The following is a 19,331-nucleotide window of genomic DNA, read 5'->3' as shown; positions in this document are numbered from 1 at the left end:
GGCGGTAAGGACCAAGGGGTCCCAGACTGCAAGAGGGCACTGGCCAGGCTGAGGGACTCCCCCTCCAGTACATGAATTTCATGCGCCAGGCCTCTAGTATAAACATATTTAAGTCCCTCCCACCTTGAAAACAAAACAAACAAGAACCTCACCCTCTCTCAAAACTAACCTATGCTATTCCTTTTCTTCTGATTCTTAATGTCCACTTCTCCAAAGAATCTCCTTTTGCTAATTTCCAATGCTTTCTTTTTTAAGTTTTTTTTTAAGTATATTTTATTCATTTTTTTACAGAGAGGAAGGGAGAGGGATAGAGAGTTAGAAATATCGATGAGAGAAACATCGATCAGCTGCCTCCTGCACACCTCCTACTGGGGATGTGCCCACAACCAAGGTACATGCCCTTGACTGGAATCGAACCTGGGACCTTTCAGTCTGCAGGCCAAAGCTCTATCCACTGAACCAAACCGGTTAGGGCTTTTTTTAAGTTTTAATATTACCTTTTGCTCATTCATATTTGAAGGTACCCCTTTTCATAAGCCATGCTTTCCTCTGCGTCTCCATGAAGCTCTTTTGCTTTATTTTATTTCTAATCCTCTCTCACCAGTGTCTCCTTTCAAGTTTCCCTTCCCCATCTCTGAACCCTCAGTGTCGATATCCCTCAGGATTCTATCTCTTCTTACTTGAAACATTATCCCTAAGCAGCTTTGTTCCCTGTTGCTCGATGACACCCACGTCTATATTGCAGACAAAGTTCTCACTTGTGTATGCATATGTGCATGTGAGTTCAGTGAAGGCACCTAAAATGTCCCATTTTCAAGCCTTCTTCCTGCTCATCAGACCTGCTTCTCCTTGGTTTTTTCCATCTGAGAAACACTCATCCAATAACCCAGCTTTGGAGACAACATAGATTCTTCCCTTTCCCTCACTCTCATACAAACAATTGTCACCTCTTGATTCTGCTTCCTTAATATCTCTCAAATCTATCCCCTCCCTCCTGCCTTCCCCGTGTGCTGCTCTGCCTGCACGTTCCATCAGGGTATGCCTTCAGTCCTCACCTTCACTCTTCAGTTCTTGATTCCTGACTCCTTGTACTCCTTGACTCCTCTTTGGAATTTTGGATTTGGTCATCTGGATTTATTCTCACTCACAATCCAGGACATGAGGCCCTGGTCCTGGTGTACAGTCCAAAAAGCACTCTTCCCCAACTCTTACCACCATCCTCCATAAGGGAGACAGAAACAGGACACTTTCTCTTCGTTGAGGACACTTCCCAACAAACCATAATTCAATCATAAGTAATTATTATTCTCTTTTGGACTTGGTCCCTTTGTTGGCCTCTACTTTATGCTCTGAATTATTTGGTAATACTTGAGTGCCGATTTCAATATCTAGATCATCAATAGGACTGCTTCTATTATGTGCCTTTTCTTTTGGTTACTAGTCATGTTTTATTGACACATCACATGTCTACTAATTTTATAACATATGCCAGACATTAGTCACAAAAATATCATAAAAATTACAAATGTTATCTTCTATCAGAGAGAGTTCCTCCTTTCCTCTGATAGGCATAGGGGGTAAGGGGATGGTCACTTCAATTACATGAGAAATTGAGGTGTGTTGGGCCGGAATTTCAGTTTTACCAAGACTTGCTCTACCTCTGGTCCAACCCTGTTCTTGGGGCATGGTTCTCCTGAGTTGGTGATTGTGAGCCTGAGGGTCATCATCACCTCAGCCCTGAAAGACTAGAGGAGATCTAGCTCTGCTCTTCAGAAGTTACAGCCCAACTCGTCAGTGCCTGTGCCCCACAACTTCAATATCTGGTAAATGTCTTGAGGAGAAACTGGAGGCATTTTGAGGCAAGGTCCTCCCTAGGGGATCTTTATCTTCCGAGCATTTCAAGACTCCGAGAGGTAGATTTCACTATGTCTTTTAGGAGCTTTACCTTAGCTCTATAGCCTCCTGTGCAGTACCACAATTCAGCAAATATGTTATGGGGAAAATCAACCATGTGTTTGAGTGTCCTTCTTCCTATTTGTCACATTATCCCTTTAAAACTATTAAAAACTTTCCTGCTGTTTTTTTTTCCTTTTGACCCCTTTTAACCCCAGCAGAAGTTCTCTTTAACCCACAGTCCAGATTAGCAAATGCCCTAGGGAAAAAATATCAGATAGTGTCAGTTCAATTTGGAAAGGATTCTACTTTCTCTGGAAATTTAGCTCATTTAATCTTCATTGCATCCATAGCAACTTGATGCCTTTAAAATACGATTTCTGTCATTTATCCAGGCTATCCTTGTTGTTGTACTACATCCAACCAATAAAAAAGTCTCATATAAGACTGTTGATAATTAGTTCAGTATTTTGTGCATAATGTACAATAACTTGCCAAGTGAATTTTTAATTAATGAATAAAGAATTCATTTAATTTTTTTAGCATCATTTCCTTTTAGTGAGATATTTTACATGAGTTTAATGCTTACTGGTATACAAAATATTTTCAGTTCAAGAAAGAATGTGGTCCATATTCCATATTCATTTAATTTTTACAATACCTCTTCAATAGGAATTAGAATAATGGTAAGGAGGATAAAGATTGCCACTATTTACTTACTCTGTGCTAAGCCCTATGCTAAATACTTTACACAGGTTATTTTATTTAATCTTTACAGTAAGTAGAGCCCTGAAAGACTAGAGGAGACAGAAACTGGACATTCCTCTCTCCCTACTTCCATGAGGAAATAGAGGCTGCAGAATGTTAGTGATTTGTCTAAATGCTCAGAGGTGGTAAATGGAAGATTTGGAATTCAAATACAATATGTCTAGTTCCTAGTCCGGTATATTTTTCACTACATTTCAGCCTTCTGTCTGGTATGCTACCAGTTTTCCTGTAGAGTTGAACTACAATGCCTGATAGTCTTCAACCTATAACCATTCCTAAGAACTACATGAATATAAAATATAGTTTGACATATCACAAGACAATACTGAAAACACTTAGAAGTAGGGTAAAGGACTTGAATCAGTTGTGTCTTTTTGATGGAGATAGTTTTGCCTTGTTTAGATGATATTTCATTGTCTGGTCTCAGATCTGGACAGCAATAAATATTTGTAACACAAATGATTAGATAGGATTAGTAATGAGTAAACCTAAACCTCACAGGAATTAAATTTGTTACTTTGACTTCACTAGTACCTCACTTCAAATTTCTGTTAACCAGCCACAGATGAAATACTACTTTATATTGGTAAAAATAAAAGCTATTCCATTTGTTTCTTTAAAATTCACTACTTAAAAAAAAAAAAACAGCAATCCTAATGTCCCATGTTAAATTATTTGTTGTCATTTGGAAAAATAAAAAGATTTACTAAAAAAATAAGTCGCCATTTCAGAAACTAAGTGATTAAAATACATACTTTTTATCATGCTGAACTAGATTTCTCTTTATTCAAAATCATTATTTTTTTATCACTTATCTCACTTAAAATGCTTACAGAAATCTTTCGTTGATGCCATGTTTCCATTCATGGTACAAGTGAGACAAGGAAAAGTGAACTGACCGAAGTGTTTATCAGGCATGTTATTAGATAAGGATGGGTGGGTATTATAAGCTTTAGTTAAAGCATCATCTTCTTTTCTTATGAAATGTGCATGGAAAATAAGAAATACAAACTTCTCACCAAAAGAGAATTTTAAGAAGAAAATGACATCAACAGAGCCCTGCATTCTTTATTGTTTCTGCCTGAAAGCTATTATTAGTCTCAGTGAGTGAGTGGAATAATTATTATAAACAGAATCCTTTCAGGAAGAATTGTCTTTACCTGTTCACTTCCTGTACGTGTATAAATTTATATATGTCTTATATAGATATAAATAAATCTATTTAGCTATATATACACATACATACACACATATATACATATATATGTATGCACATATATGCATGTATTAAGGTATATATACATTATATATGCATCTAGAACCTACACGTGTATAGACGTATGTGTCAAAGTAGGTCTTTTGTTTATTATATAGATATTTATTTTTTATATGTAGATATTTCTTGATCTTTCAAGGTATTTTCAGATCTATTATATAATTTCTCTTCATACAAGTGATTATGTTAGTAATAGAAGAAATCATAGTACAAAGAGTTAATGTTTGTACGTGATCAGAGAGCAGAACCCAGGTGACAGCCTGGTCTGGGACTCTTCCTTTGCACGACGCTGTCATGCTTGCGTGATAGGCTTCACTCCAGCTGAGTCTGGGAAGGACACCATGTCCCCATTTCGATCTCCCTGAATCAATTCACTCAAACAAAAGGTCATTTTAGACAGAAGTCCAGTTTGACTGATTCCTTTCACTGTTTTGCCCAGTTTAAATAAAATGAGCACATCAGTGTCTTTGTTTCTGTGTTACATACTCAGCCTAAATGCTGACCAGGTGCTGTAACACTAGCCTCTGTGACCCATTTTAAACCCTGTCTTTTGGATTAAATAAACACCTTTGTCTCTAATTAGAATATGGCTGAAAAGACGGACAGAGAAGATGAAAAGACAGCAGATGACCCTTTTCTAAGCTAACACTATTAAATTACAAAGGCTAAAAAAGCTATTTTTGAAAACTGCAACCACGGGGAGCAAATTTATCGATCGTATCATTGTTTTTTTCCTCCCTGTTGCTAGGATGTGGTCTATATTAAACATAGTTGTTGCCTTGGTGAAAATCTTCCCAGAGCAAAGTAGTAGTGCTCCCCCTGCTGACCAAGAAGCCCAGGTTGTGGTTTTGGTTTTTTTGTTTTTTATTCTCAATTTAAAACAAAACAAAAAAATTAGGCAATTAGATGTCTTCAGCATATCGCTTTGGACATTCCTTACAAAATTATATTCTAAGGATATTAGACACTATTTACATGACATTGGAAATTTTCTTTCCTGGTATATATGAAGAGACATGAGGCAAATTCTGACCAGGTGCCAGGTTTCTCGTTGCTTGGGGCTATTTCTTTGTTTCCTCTCTTTTAATTCAGGGTGAGCCTGGCAATTAAGGCCGTTTTCACCTTGATATAAATCATAAAGTTCTTTGGGTGCCATTTAAATTTTGAAAGGGCCCAGGACAGGAAGTTGCTTATAATATTAATAGTGATTTTTAATAATCACTAGTTACTTATAATAGAGGAGATGGAGAAAGAAAGAGGATTCAACAAAGGTCTTAGCTTCCTTCACCATGAAAATTACTGAAAGCATCTAACAATAAAGCTGGGAAGTGGTAGGGATGGAGTGGTCAGATTATGAAGAGGCAGGTGAGCCTCACTGAATTGGAAGCATCTGCAACCTATCCAATTAGCTATTACCAGAGGGAGCAGAGTTTAGGAGAGGAATTGGGAAATGGAGTTGTAGATTTAAAAATCATCAATCTACAGTATGTCGGAGTTGAAATCATAAGTATGGGCGAGATCATCCAAAAGGGAAAATAAAGAAAATGAAGAGAAAGGGCTGAGCATGGTAACTTGGGGAACATCACTAATATTGAAAGAATGGGCAGAGAGGAACCATTAGTGAAAACTGAGACAGAAACCCCAGAGATTTTGGAGAAAACCAAGAGAAATTATTATTAGATTAACCAAAGGAGAAGAAAAATTCAAGAAGGAAGAAGTCAGTAGCATCAAAAAACAAAGCCAAGAAGATGAGAACATATTCCACTGGCTTTGTCAGTTAGGAGGTGCCTGGTGACCCCAAGAGAGTTTCAGTATAGTGGTGAAAGTGAAAACACAATTTTAGTGACAATTGAAATGATAGATGAAAATGTGATGAGATAAGCGATCCTATTGAGAAATCTGGCAGTGAAGTAGAAGGGAGAAACAGCGTGGTGCCCAGAGGAACCAGTAGGGCAGTAGGAATTTTCCTAAGACTAGTGACATGCACATGTTTGAAGGTTAATTAGGAAGAGCCAATGAAAAGGAAGAGACAGATAGGAGTAGAACGATTGGTTCAGACAGGTTCGAGCGAAGTCGGGAGTGGAAAGGATCAAGAGCACAGGTGGAATCTCTAAAGAGTAAGAACACATTTCTTCTAGGACAGCTGGACAGTGGGAAAGGATGTACAAATGAGTTTTGAATGGTGGTGGGGATGGTGATTTCAGGAGGATGGTATTGAGAAGAAGGTTTAAGGAGACTAGTCAAGGTTTTATGCTAGAGCCATTGCGATAGGAGGAAAGGAAAATCAAGCCAATTAAAGATTCATAAGAGATTCCCTGGGCAGTGTTGAGGGGACTGTGAGATTGGAAATATAAGCTGAAGGAGATGAGCATCTGCATGGCTGAGTGGTTTTCTCCACCAGTAACAGGTAAACCAAAGGCATGAGAAGAAAAACAAGTAATTGGGCTGGTTCAGAGTTAGAGATTGCCATGGCCAGTGACATGGACAAAAGAGTCATGTCCTGGTGAGAATGTGGCAGTGAATAGTTCTGCTGTGGAATGCAGGAGGAACATGAAAGGAAATGAAAATGATGTGGAGAAAAGGGATAGGGTGGAGGTTGCAGGGGTGTGGCTGACAGTTTGGGAAACTAAGATGAGATCCAGAGACCAGAGATACCAAAGGGACTGACAACCTCATTTAGTGAGAGAGTGAACTTAGAGAGAGATGTTGAAGGACAGAAGCTGGAGTCTGTAAGGGGCTTTGAGAATTCCAGATCTTTGGAATGGAGCAATTCTTGGTCTAAGGGTTGCTGAAGGGGAATGTTCATGAGGCTCTCTGAGGCAGAATAAAACTTAGATGCCAAAACCCTCAGAGAATTCCTCATAGACTGTGGGAAGATAAACCTAAACATCAGATTATAATAGGATCTATAATAGACTCCTATTTTTTAAGCTCCTACTATATGCCAGGCACTCTAGGGAGGCAATTTGGAAATGTTACCTCATTTAATTATCTTTTCATTGTTGCTATTCAGTGGAGTTACTATTACTCCCATTTTACAAAAGATGAAACTGAAGCTCAGAGAAATGAAGTGACTTGCCCAAAGTCCCTCAGGTAGTAAAATGGCAAAGATGGAATGTGAATCCTCCCAGACCATAAGCATCATACTGTGTGATTGAGTGTTTTGTCCCCGGCAGCTAACAACATCAAGCACATTTTAGGAACCTAAAAAATTGTCACAAAAATAAAGAAGGAAGGAAGAGAAAGTATCCTATATAATAAAAGGCTACTATGCAAATTGACCAAATGGCAGAAAGACCAGTCACTATGACATGCACTGACCACCAGGGGGCAGACGCTCAACGCAGGAGCTGCCCCCTGGTGGTCAGTGCGCTCCCACAGGGGGGACACCACTCAGCCAGAAGTTGGGCTCACAGGCTGGCGAATGCAGCAACGGTGGCAGGAACCTCTCCCACGTCTGCAGCAGTGCTTAGGATGTCTGACTGCCAGCTTAGGGGGGGCTCCCAGACTGAGAGAGGGCACAGGCCGGGCTGAGGAACCCCCTCCCCGAGTGCACAAATTTTGTGTGCCAGGCCTCTACTCTAGTAAATTAATAATCTTTAAAAGTGAATGAAGAACTTGAAAGGCCACATGCTTTCCTCTATACTCTATTACCTCCCCCAAAGGGTGTGGTCTAATAAGATGGCAAAATCTAACTACCAGCAATAAAAAACAAAGGAGCCCTCCAATCATTCCACTCCTCTTCCCTTGCCATTAAACACGGAGTTTTGTTTTTAAATCAGAGTCCACACTAAATTAGATTTCTGACATCAAGCCTTCCTGATTATCTTCTATCTGTCCTAGGTTGTCACGTGGGCCACATAAATAAATAAAACAATCTGTTCTTCTCAGACATGGAGCTTTCCAAAAATAATCAGCACTATCAGTTTTGTGCCAGTCCTCCCTCCACTTCCATTAAACTAATGAAATGGGCTTAGTTCCTCTGAGGACAGAGACAATTGAGGTGAAGCTAGATTTTGCTGGTCAGAAGCTGAAGTGAGAATGGGAAATGTTTTGTGTCCCTGCAAACGCATAGGGAAGTGCTTTCTCACCACAGTCACTGGGAAGGAGAACATTTTCACAGTCTCTATTTTTGATAAATATTTTTAAGAGTGCAATGTTGTAATAAGAGAAAACTTAGCACTTGCGTGTAAGCTCTTGGAATAGTTTTTAAAGGACCCTTATCTCTCACGCCTACCCTCCTGACACTTACTATGGCAAGGTGTTGGTAAGCCTGTGACTGCCAGAAGGCTGGCACCTTACCCTCCAAGTAGGCTGGGGGCAGGTAAGTAGTCTCAAGTTCATGAGAACAGAGATCTGACCTTTAAGAGGCAGGAGGAAATACAAAATGAAGCTCTCGGGCAGTTTTCAGAGGTCTGTCTGCGAGAGTGTTTCTATGGCGTCTCTGGGCTACTTTGGGGATGTGGAGGGGGAGAAGTTGGAGGACGGGGATCTATTGCCCTCCATCTAGCACAGCTTGCTCTATACACTGGGTTTCCGAATGAGGTTTCATTTAAGCAAAGATTATGCTAATTAAAAGAAGAAAAAAAAAAACAGAAAAGCTCCAAGGTTCTTTCCAGTTCTAAAAATATGCTATGATTCTAAATCTGTGGAGCAGCTACCCAGAAGATGACATGCTGTGATTTGCTGTGGTTTGAGGAGACTCACAATGATTTGTTTGCTCAAAAATCTATCCTATAAAAAAAACTAGACAGATGATTCAAGGAGGGAAGGTGGTTAGGAGAGGTTCCGGTTGCTCTGGGAAGGAAGGGACCCATCAAGACTCAGGGGTCCTCAAACTTTTTAAACAGGGGGCCAGTTCACTGTCCCTCAGACCTTTGGAGGGCCGGACTATAGTTTAAGAAAAACTATGAACAAATTCCTATGCACACTGCACATATCTTATTTTGAAGTAAAAAAACAAAACAGGAACAAATACAATATTTGTATTTGCATGTGGCCCGCGGGCCGTAGTTTGAGGACCCCTGCATCAAGTCATCCTGAGGGGACCACAAGGAGCCTAGGGACATCACAGGGGCCCTGATGGCCGGCAAGGGAGAAGGGCCTTAAACAAGGCCATGAGCACCTAGGAAAATTCCATGCTTCAGCTAAGACTGACCCTAAACCCAGCTTAAGTGAAAAGCTTAAATTGTTTCCTGGTTTCCAAGGAAACATAATTAAGGGACACAGGTGGTAATTCCTCCTGGAATTGACAGAGAAATTCCTCAAAGGCTTGACTACTGGGTTTGTGTCAAACAAACAAGCTTGGCTAATCAGAGGGGATCACAAGCTATGATCAGACCACATGAAATAAATGCTTAAGAACTTTGGGCATGGATGGGAAGTGGAAGGATAAGGGACAATATATCTTTGTCTATTCTAAGCCTGAGGAGGAAAGAAGACAGTGATTCTCAAATCCAGGTTCAATATAGAAAAGGTAACGTTCTATATTTGTAACACTTTATGTGACTAGGATTCATTTTAAATTTATGAATAATAATGCCTAAGGACAGGGGTCAACTTGTTATTAATAGAACAGTATAAACTGAAGATAATCCATGCATTTACTAGGTTCTTTCCTTTGATTCTTGAATATCTGTATCCTCCCTCAGCAGCTTGCACATAGTAGGTATTCAATAAAATACAGGGGTGAAAAAAAATACAGGGGTGGGGCAAAAATAGGTTAATGATAATAATAACTGATACAATAATTAATTAATAATAATACAAGAATAAACTCTGTTTTGCGTACTCATAACTGTAAACCTACTTTTGCCCACCCCTATACATTGAATGAACAAATAATGTAAGATATTTGTGAGTATGGAGCCATGAGAGCATTGAAGAATTTTTCTACCTCAGGTGACCGATAGCTTCTTCTGGGGGCATGAAAGTCCCCACATCAGTGTTAGCTGAACATCAACATTTTATTATAGACTTTAATACTGAAATTAATTCCTGTGGATGATGTGAAGGATCTTGGCAGATCTAAAAATGTGCTAAGCCCTTTACTAGCAGTGTACACAGAAGCCACAGTTTGCTTTCAGGGACTAGTTTTGGGGATAATAATATTTGTTTTCCCAGCATTAGTTACAAAATTAAATGAATTGAGTACAAAGACAATGCATTACATTTAAAGTAATTCTAGAAAAACACAAACAGTTGCAATGTAAATAAAGACTTTGCTGGAAAGCAGAGCTGGCGCAAAGGCTGTGTTTCTATACATAAAAGAAGAGAAAGCAAATTTTATTCTGTTTCTTGTTAAAAGATCTTCCTAGTTGGAATTTTTAGACTAGATTGACACAATCAGGAAGGGGCTGCTCTAGTAGAGGTTGTATATTCCTAAATATTCTCAATTTCTTTCTGCAATTACATAAAATGGGGTAAAGTTCTACAAACATGGAATATTAATTAGAATCATATTTGTATTTCTACTTCCCAAATCTAATCATTCATTTGTTTTAATAAAAATCTCCTTGATATTACTGTTAAATATTCTAAAAAGTATTCCTTCTTGAGTGTTCAACTTTTTTTACTATAAGGTAACTCACTATCAATAACAAACCTTAATCATAACAAGTAGCCCTGCACATTACTACAAATTCTCAGTTCATGAGAATATGCACATTCTAGAATAAATGATGGGACGATTACAAAATCAACATCTAGTCTTCTAGCCATCCACTCTATTTTCACTCTTCCCTGCTTTCATTCTATTTTGTTAAAAGAGAAGTCAGAACGCCTCGCTCCTCTGTTCAAAATTCCACAATGGCCTAAAACCTTGCTGTCACTCAAACAAGCCAGGCGCACACTCCCTGCTCAAGAGCTTTGCGTGTGTTAGTTGTGCAGGGAGCTCTCTCCTTCCAAATGTCATGGTGGTTTTCTCTCTCTGCTTCTCCACAGCTTCACTCAAATGCCACCTCCTCGGTAAGGCCTTCCCCACCACCCTAACATTGCAATCTTATTCCTCACTCTGGACATTGTCTGCCCTCTTTCTTTTTTGTATTTTCTACTTAGCACACCTAACCATTTAAAATAATGTATATTTTACTTTAGTATCTTTCTGACTTGTCCTATAACTGGAATAGAAGATCTATGTTTCTCTGTTTTGTTCCCTGAGGTGTGTCTAGATCTAAAAGAGTGCCTGTACCTAACAGCTGCATGTAGGTATTTGTTGAATGAATTGCATGACACCAAATAGAACCAACCTCTTGAACCAAAAGTGAGTAGGAAAAAGATGAGAAAATATGTAACATGTTCATTTGGCTTTACTACTTTGCATCAACTGCTTTTGATAAAGCTGAAATACTTTTATAATGTCAATCTTTTGCATAGTGGATTTTTTCATTTATCCAAATGTTCCTATCTTCGTTCCCAGAACTCCAAGCATGATGAGTAGCAAAAAATTGCTTTGTACTTCATCCACTCTCTCTATTCTTTTCCACCACTTTAAAGGCATAATGAGAGGGATTAGGAGTAAGAATAAAAAATATAGATAATGTCAAAATGGGCAAACAGTCCCTGAAAAAGACAGCTGGTCTTTTCAACGAAAATAGTCAAATGTGGGCACAAAGAAATTTTCTTCAATGAGGCACCCTATCTGGTTTGGGTTGTTTAAGCCACTAAATTCAAATAAATATACTTCTTACTTATTTTTTAAATATGTTTTTATTGATTTCAGAAAGAAGAAAGGAGAGGGAGAGAGAGAGAGAAACATCAATGATAAGAGAGAATCATTGATTGGCAGCCTCCATAACCCCTATGCTGAGAGAGAATCACCAATTGACTGCCTCCTGCATGCCCCACACTGGGGATCCAGCCTACAACACGGGCATGTGCCCTGACTAGGAATTAACCATGACCTCCTGGTTCATAGGTCGATGCTCAGCCACTGAGCCACACTAGCTGGGCTCAAATAAAAATACTTTTTAAAAAACTATATAAACTAATGTACTAGAAGGTAATTCTCATTACACAAGGAGACAGTGTTGCTCAGAAAAACTAAAGATTCTATTTCCTTAGCTAAGTCATAAACATGAATCATCATCATGCACCCAAAATCACTACAGAAAGAACCAACGTGATTTTCCATATGACTACTGGTCCAACTTCTTCCAAACTTCTTACCTTCTGAATGAAAATGGATGTTGCAAAAACAACAACAAGGAAAACACAAATGCATTTATAAAGCCCCATTGGTAGGTGCTCTGTTTGAATACTCACTCAAAACAGCTCAGGAAATTGTCTTTCTTTTTTTATGGGTTGTTTTTTTTTTTTTTCATTGAACTTATTGGGATGACATTGGTTTGCAAAACCATACAGGTTTCAAGGGTACAACTCAGTAAAGTATCATCTGCACACTGCGTCATGCTCCCATCGTTCCAAGCAAAGAGTCTTTAGGGCCAAATTTTAAGAGGTAACTTTAAATTAAAAAGAATATATTGAAATTATACAACTGTTGGAGGTTAAAGTCGTTTCAGCCAGAACTCAAGTCTTCCTTCTTTTAAATCAGTGATTCCCAAAGTGGGCGCTACCGCCCCCTGGTAGGCGCTGCAGCGATCCAGCGGGGGCGGTGATGGCCACAGGTGCATTTGGGGGCGATGAGTAACTGCTATTAAAATTTTTAAAAAAATTAATTTCCAGGGGCTGAGTAATATTTTTTCTGGAAAGGGGGCGGTAGGCCAAATAAGTTTGGGAACCACTGTTTTAAATTGTCTGCAGGTAGCCAGGGCTTTGTTGGCAGTGCCGGTGATGAGGGCTGAGGATTTACCTTCTCATGCTCTATCGGTGTTTTATTAATTCACTCTTAGAGATAAAGAGATGGAGGAGGTATGCCTTGGAGATTAGAGTTACAGCTGAACAAAGTCACCAATCAATTTGAGCAGTGTGTTCTGCTTGTAACATCAGCTCTCAATCATTCCCCATGTGCATTACCGTTAGGCAGATTTCCCACATGGAATGTTAACACCGGGCTGGCTTTCTCCTGCCATCAGCGTTCTCCCAAACCCACCTGGGCCATCCCAGGCTTGTGGGTGCTTCTCAAAGTCAAGTCATTTTCAATGCCATTCTCCTAAAGAAAATCATAATTAGGAGGGGAAAGCCGCTACAGGACAACAAAGTAACACATCCCAAAGGCAAACAAGCTACTCACGCTAAGTTTCACATAATAAGCAATTAAAAACGGGTTGTTACTAGGATGATATCATTTTTTTTGAAGACAGGTGATTTTTTAGGCATACACTTACAGGCCTCCTCCAGGACCCTTGGTGACCCAATAACTTGCATTTCAACAAGCTGGTTCCACCAAGGCATATTAGCCCCCCCCCCCCCCCCGGGTTCTTAAAACACTTACCAAGTGTCTGAGAACACAAGTCCTAGGCATACTCTCCCACTTGTTGCTTATCTCCGTTTCATTCTCCTTGCTATTCCAAATCAAGGTTGACCTGTTTTTAATTTGTTGAAAGATAGCTTATAGGAAACTTTTCCAATCTCAGGATAACCTGGCAAGCTTTACTATTAAAGGGAGTTTTTAAAAAGTGAACACTCAAGATACTGCAAAATCCATTGAGGCCAGATAAAATACTTTTTTCTACTATGCTTGAGTAAGAGAGCTTAAACATGGGCTCCCGACTATCAACAAATACAAGGAAACTGGGAGTTTACAAGGAAGCCTAATACTTTGTTTCAACATATAAATCATTAAAACTCAAGGAATGAGCAACTGAGTACAGGAACATCCTAGTGACCATTATGTGAGTCCAGGTTAAGCTCTCCAGTTTCAGTTAGAGAATATGATTGTTGCCCTTTGAGCTAATGACTATTAATGGATGTGTATCTGACCATAACTGCAACATTATTTACACTCCAGTTTCTTGCCTTAAATATAACCTTGTACATACTGCTGCCAAACTCACATTGGGCCCAGCCGGTGTGGCTCAGTGGTTGAGCATCGACCTATGAACCAGGAGGTCCCGGTTGGATTCCTGGTCAAGGCACATGCCTGGGTTGCAGGCTTGATCCCCAGTGGGGGGCAAGTAGCTGATCAATGATTCACTCTCATCATTGATATTTCTATCTCTTTCTTCCTCTCCCTTCCTCTCTGAAATCAATAAAAAACAAAACAAAAAAACTCACATTGGCTGTTCACTCACCAGGAATAATAGTTAATTATAGTTGCCCCTATAATATGCTGTCCATTGATTCTCTTGATCAGTGATTTTTCACTTTTAAAGACAAAGATCTTTTTCTTCGAAATAAATCTTACTTAGCATCCCACTTTTTAAATAGGTTAAATAAGGCTACCCTGATTGAAGTGGGAATGGAGGCTTAGATTCCCTTCACACCCACCACCACCAGGCCTCAGACTCTAGAAGAAAATGGTGCAACCCTAGAGCTCTGCAGGGGGTGGTTTAAATCCATGCTGGAGATATTGTTACTATCACTGCTGGGTCAGACCAAGCTGTCAGAGAGACATACATTTGAGCCTTTGGGCCTTTGTAGATTAATTGTCTGAAAGTTCTGAATCAAATTTACTCAAATTGCATTGAGGTACCTTGTTTTCATATTAAACTAGAGGCACAATGCACAAATTCGTGCATAGGTGGGGTCTGGCGGCCTGGCCCCAATCAGGGCAGATAGGGGCTGGGCCTGTCAGGAGGAGGAGATGGCAGGAGGTTGGCTGGCTGGCTGGCCCACCCTGATGAGGGCTCAATCAGGGCTGGGCTGGCTGGGGGAAAGGGCCTCAGGTGATTGGCCAGCAGGCCCCACCCCCAACTGGGGTTGGGGGAGCTAATTGGGGGTGGGGCTGGCCATGGGGAGGGACTGTGGGAGGTGGGTCAGCCGGCCCCACCCCAGAATGGGGTGAGGGGTGCTGATCGGGGCCAGCGGCCTGGGGAAAGGGCCATGGGTGGTTGGCCGGTTGGCCCTACCCCTGATGGGGTGGGGGTGTGATCAGGGCTGGGCCTATTGGGGTGGGGGGTATGATCAGGGTAGGGTGGCCAGGGGGAGGGGCTGCAGGAGGTTGGCTGGCCAGCCCCGCCCCCTATTGGGGTGGGGGGTATGATCAGGGTAGGGTGGCCAGGGGGAGGAGCTGCATGAGGTTGGCCACCCAGCCCTGCCCCCTATTGGAGTGGGGGGTGTGATCAGGGCTGGGCCTATTGTGGTGGGGCTGGCTGATCAGGAGCAGAGCTGGCCAGGGGGAAGGGAGGGGACATTTGGCCAGTGGCCAGCTCTTGATCAGGGTGGGAGAGTCTGATCAGGGGCAGGCTGGCAGCGGGGAGGGGCCGCGAGGTTGGCCAGCCGGCCCCACCCCCTGATCAGCTGGTTTGTTGGCCACAGTGGGTGTCATAGCGACCGGTCATTATGGTCATTATGGCCATTATGGTCACTGGTTTTATATATATATAGATTAGATTTACTTAAAAAGTAACCCAAAGGCCCTGGTCCTATAGCTAGCTCAGTTGGAGCATTGTCTCTATCTGCCATGGTTGGGGTTTGATCCCTGATCAGGGTAAATACAAGAATCAACCAATGAATGCATAAATAAGTGGAACAACAAATCAATGTTTCTCTCTCTCTCTCTCTCTCTCTCTCTCTGTGTGTGTGTATGTGTGTGTGTCTCCTGTCCTCTTTCTCTCTAAAATCAGTTTTTAAAAAGTAACAGTATAGTAGCCAAAAGGGTAGACTCTGGAGCTAGATACCCAAGTTTCAAATTCCCTAATATTTATTAATTGCATCATTTCATACAAGTTACTTGACCTCCTTGTGCCTTTGCTCCCATATCTATAAAAAGGAAATGAGGACAAAATAGTATCTATCTCAGAGAGTGATGTGCGCCATAAATGAATTCAAGTATATAAAGCAATCAGAAGAATGCTATTTATGAAGAGCCACACAGGATTGATTCTTTTCTTTAGTCCTCAGTATTAAGAAAATTTATCTCTCACCCTGAACTGTATATTTTTATCATGAAAACATTGTAATTCTTACAAATGACTATGACATCTGCTTTATTGTGGCAAAATACAAAGAGGTGTCTACTTCTCCCTCGGGGCCTATTGGAGGCACCATCAGCCAGTCTCCCACTGAAACCACACTAGGCCTCAGAATGCTTCGCAAGTAATTCAGGCCGCTCCTACCACTAAGTCAAAGCTGGCAGGTAAATGAAACCTACTCCACTCCCTGGGCTGCAAGTACTCTTTCCATTAAACCACTCAGCATTCCAGGAGGAAGAAACAGCAGGACCAAAGAAATTAATACAGAGCGTGCTTATGAAATAGCAAGTATAAGAAGCCAGCATAAGTTTTTATTTATCAAAAATTGATATTGACTTCCTGTGTGCCAGGCACTTAAAAATATTAACTATTAATGTTAAATAATATAAACTTCATAATAACCTTTTGAGGAAGATGCTATTATTCCTATGTTACTGAGGCAGAGAGAAGTTAGGAAACTTGGTCAAGGTCACACAGCTAGTCAATGGTAACCCAGGCAGTCAGCTGCAGAAGACAGCTTTAACCACCCTGAGGTGAGGCCTCTCATTGGGAGTATGGAAGAAAGAAAGAATGTCAGAGCTGGGCTTTAAGAGGACCAACCTGCTAGCAGGAAGTAGGGTGGACAAGGAGGGGTGACCAGTATTGCAGTAGTGCCCCCCTTATCTGCAAGGGAAATGTTCCAAGCCCCCCAGTGAATGCCTGAAACCACGGATAGTACTGAACCCTACATATACTATGTTTTTCCTATACTTACATGCCTATGCTAAAGTTTAATTTATAAATTAGGCACAATAAGAGATGAACAACAATAACTAATAACAAAATAGAACAATTATAACAACATAATTATAATAACTGTGATAGAAGTTATGTGAATGTGGTCTTTCTCTCTCTTGAGTAATTTTTATATTTTTCAGTCCAAATCTATTGAATCTGGGTAACCATCCCTTACTTGGTAAATGGCTTGGTGCCACTCATTTCAAAGATCTCTTGCTGAAGTCTTCCTATAAGCTCAATGTTTTTTGGCACAACATGCTGCCATCAGTAGGAACAAGTTTTCTGTTTATGTCTCTACCCCAAAAAATACCTTTTCCATCTTTACTAACCACAGCATGCACTGTAGCCATAGCTCTGCAGTCTGAGGTGTGACAGCAAAACTAACACGAATTTCTTTTTTCTTCTCCACAATTTTACAGATTAAAGATTTGTTCTTACTGTAGACCTCAGCAACTGAGGTCTACAATTTCTTCTTTCCTTTTCAATTGAGAACTTTCACCTTTTCACTTAAAAGAAGCGCTCTCCGGCTCCTTTTTGGCATATCTGAATGGCCATCATCACTACTCTTGCACTTAGGGCCGTTATGAACTAAAATAATAGTTACATGAACACAAGCACTGTGATACTGAAACAGTCGATCTGAAAACCAAGAGGGCTACTAAGTGACTAATGGGGTGAATGCAGTGTGGATACATTGCACAAAGGGATGAGTCACAACCCAGGTGGGACAGCGCAGAACAGCGCAAGCTTTCATCACGCTCCCAGAATGGCAAGCAATTTAAAACTTAGGAATTGTTCATTTCTGGAATTTTGCTTTTAATATTTCAGGACACAGTTGACCACCAGTAAGCAAAACTGCAGAGAGCAAAACAGAGAACAAGGGGAGACTACTGTGATTACTGTTATGTGCTAAGCACTCTCCTGAGTATTTTACATACATTCTGACATTAATTCTCACAACTCTTTAAGGCCAATATACTTGTGATCCCCATTGTACAGGGAGATTGAGCCATGACACATAGGTAGTAAGTGGCAGAACTAGGACTCAAACCTTATTCTGCCTGACTCCAAACCTGTATTCTTCACTGCTCTCAAAATATGACTTGATGTGATGTATGTAGTAAGAAATAATAGGAATGAAATAATACCAATGTAAGTCATACTGCAAAGATTGAATTCATGGAGTTTAGCAATTGCTTCAATGCATCGAGGAAAGGGGAGGAGTCAAAGATGACTAAAGTTTGAAGTATGAATAAAGCTTGGAGAATAGTGACATTGTTCAAAGATATAGAGAAGTCAGGAAGAGCCAGCTCTGAGAGCGTGATGAGTTCAACACTCATTCCAGAGCAGCAAAGTGGAGTGTGGAGCAGAGATATACAAGGAATATCCTAATAGGCACTGCCAATTTAGCAAAAATAATAGTTCCATCTTTTTGTGAAAACTTCTGTTTCTTCTACAATCCTCTCCCTTCCCCCCCTCCACACCCACCCATCCCACCACCAAAAGATAGTAAGGAACATTTTTATGAGAGAAAAAAATTATGATTGATTTTTAAAATCTCATGTTTATGCTATTAATTGGTTTGTGACCTAGACAAGTACCTTGACTTTTCTGTGTTCACTCATTTTCCTCCTCTATAAACTACGTAGGTTGTCTAGATCAATTTAGCTCAGACTTCACTAATGTTTACTGAATGGATGCTAGGCTTCTTTCCAATGCTTTAGAGTCCATTATTCGAAACAGTAGAAAAGAGGGACAAAGGGCCTTGAGCCCCAATAGACATTACAGCTAACAGTGCCGCTGCAGTTCATTTCATGCAAATTCCCTTAGTGTATAAACCAAGAAAATGAGCACAGGGTCTTGACTCATTCTGGATAAAGAGCTGGTTAGCAACAAAAGTCTGATCTAGAACTGAGATCCTGACTGTCAATCTTGTGCATGTCCCTGGACACCACCGTGTGTTTTTTTAATCGTCTGGCTTAGAAATGTTTGCCTTGGATGAACTCAGAGTGAATTATACACACATGTACATGAAGCCTCACTGACCTGAGAGAGATTTATGTGTTGGACTGAAGGTCCTTATAAAATGAAATTCCATAACACTCCAACTGCTGCAACATAAAAATATTAAGACTGTGTTAATGTGCTTTTTATAGCACAGCATTATGGCTAAAGCCTCAGACAGAATTGCTGCTCTCACCACAGCAGACACAGCGTAACTTCCGAAAAGTCACTCCAAATTCTCAGCTCCCAAGACTACAAAAGGGAGGTGATGGTGCCCTCCTAGTCGGGGAGTGCCCTTGGCCGAGTCTGAATTCGGTTCCCACTTTTACTTTGCTGCTGGAGGAGCAAAGAAGAGAAATGGGCATTCTGAGCTACGTAGGCAGGAAAGAAAGTGGGTGACAGAGGGGAGCAATCAAGTAAGTCCTTTGTCAAAACCCCAGGTCCCTATCTAATTACCCCTCTCTTTACTGCTGGCCCTAAGAAGGCTACAGAAATGGAGAAATAGCAAACAACTATATTTAAAAATGAACACTCCAGTGAGATCAGATTGCACTGCCTGAGGAGCTGTGTGCAGAAGCACA

This window comes from Myotis brandtii, unplaced genomic scaffold (assembly GCF_000412655.1).
Source record: "Myotis brandtii unplaced genomic scaffold, ASM41265v1 scaffold21, whole genome shotgun sequence".
Taxonomy (NCBI): Eukaryota; Metazoa; Chordata; class Mammalia; order Chiroptera; family Vespertilionidae; genus Myotis; species Myotis brandtii.
This window is presented reverse-complemented; position numbering follows the sequence as displayed.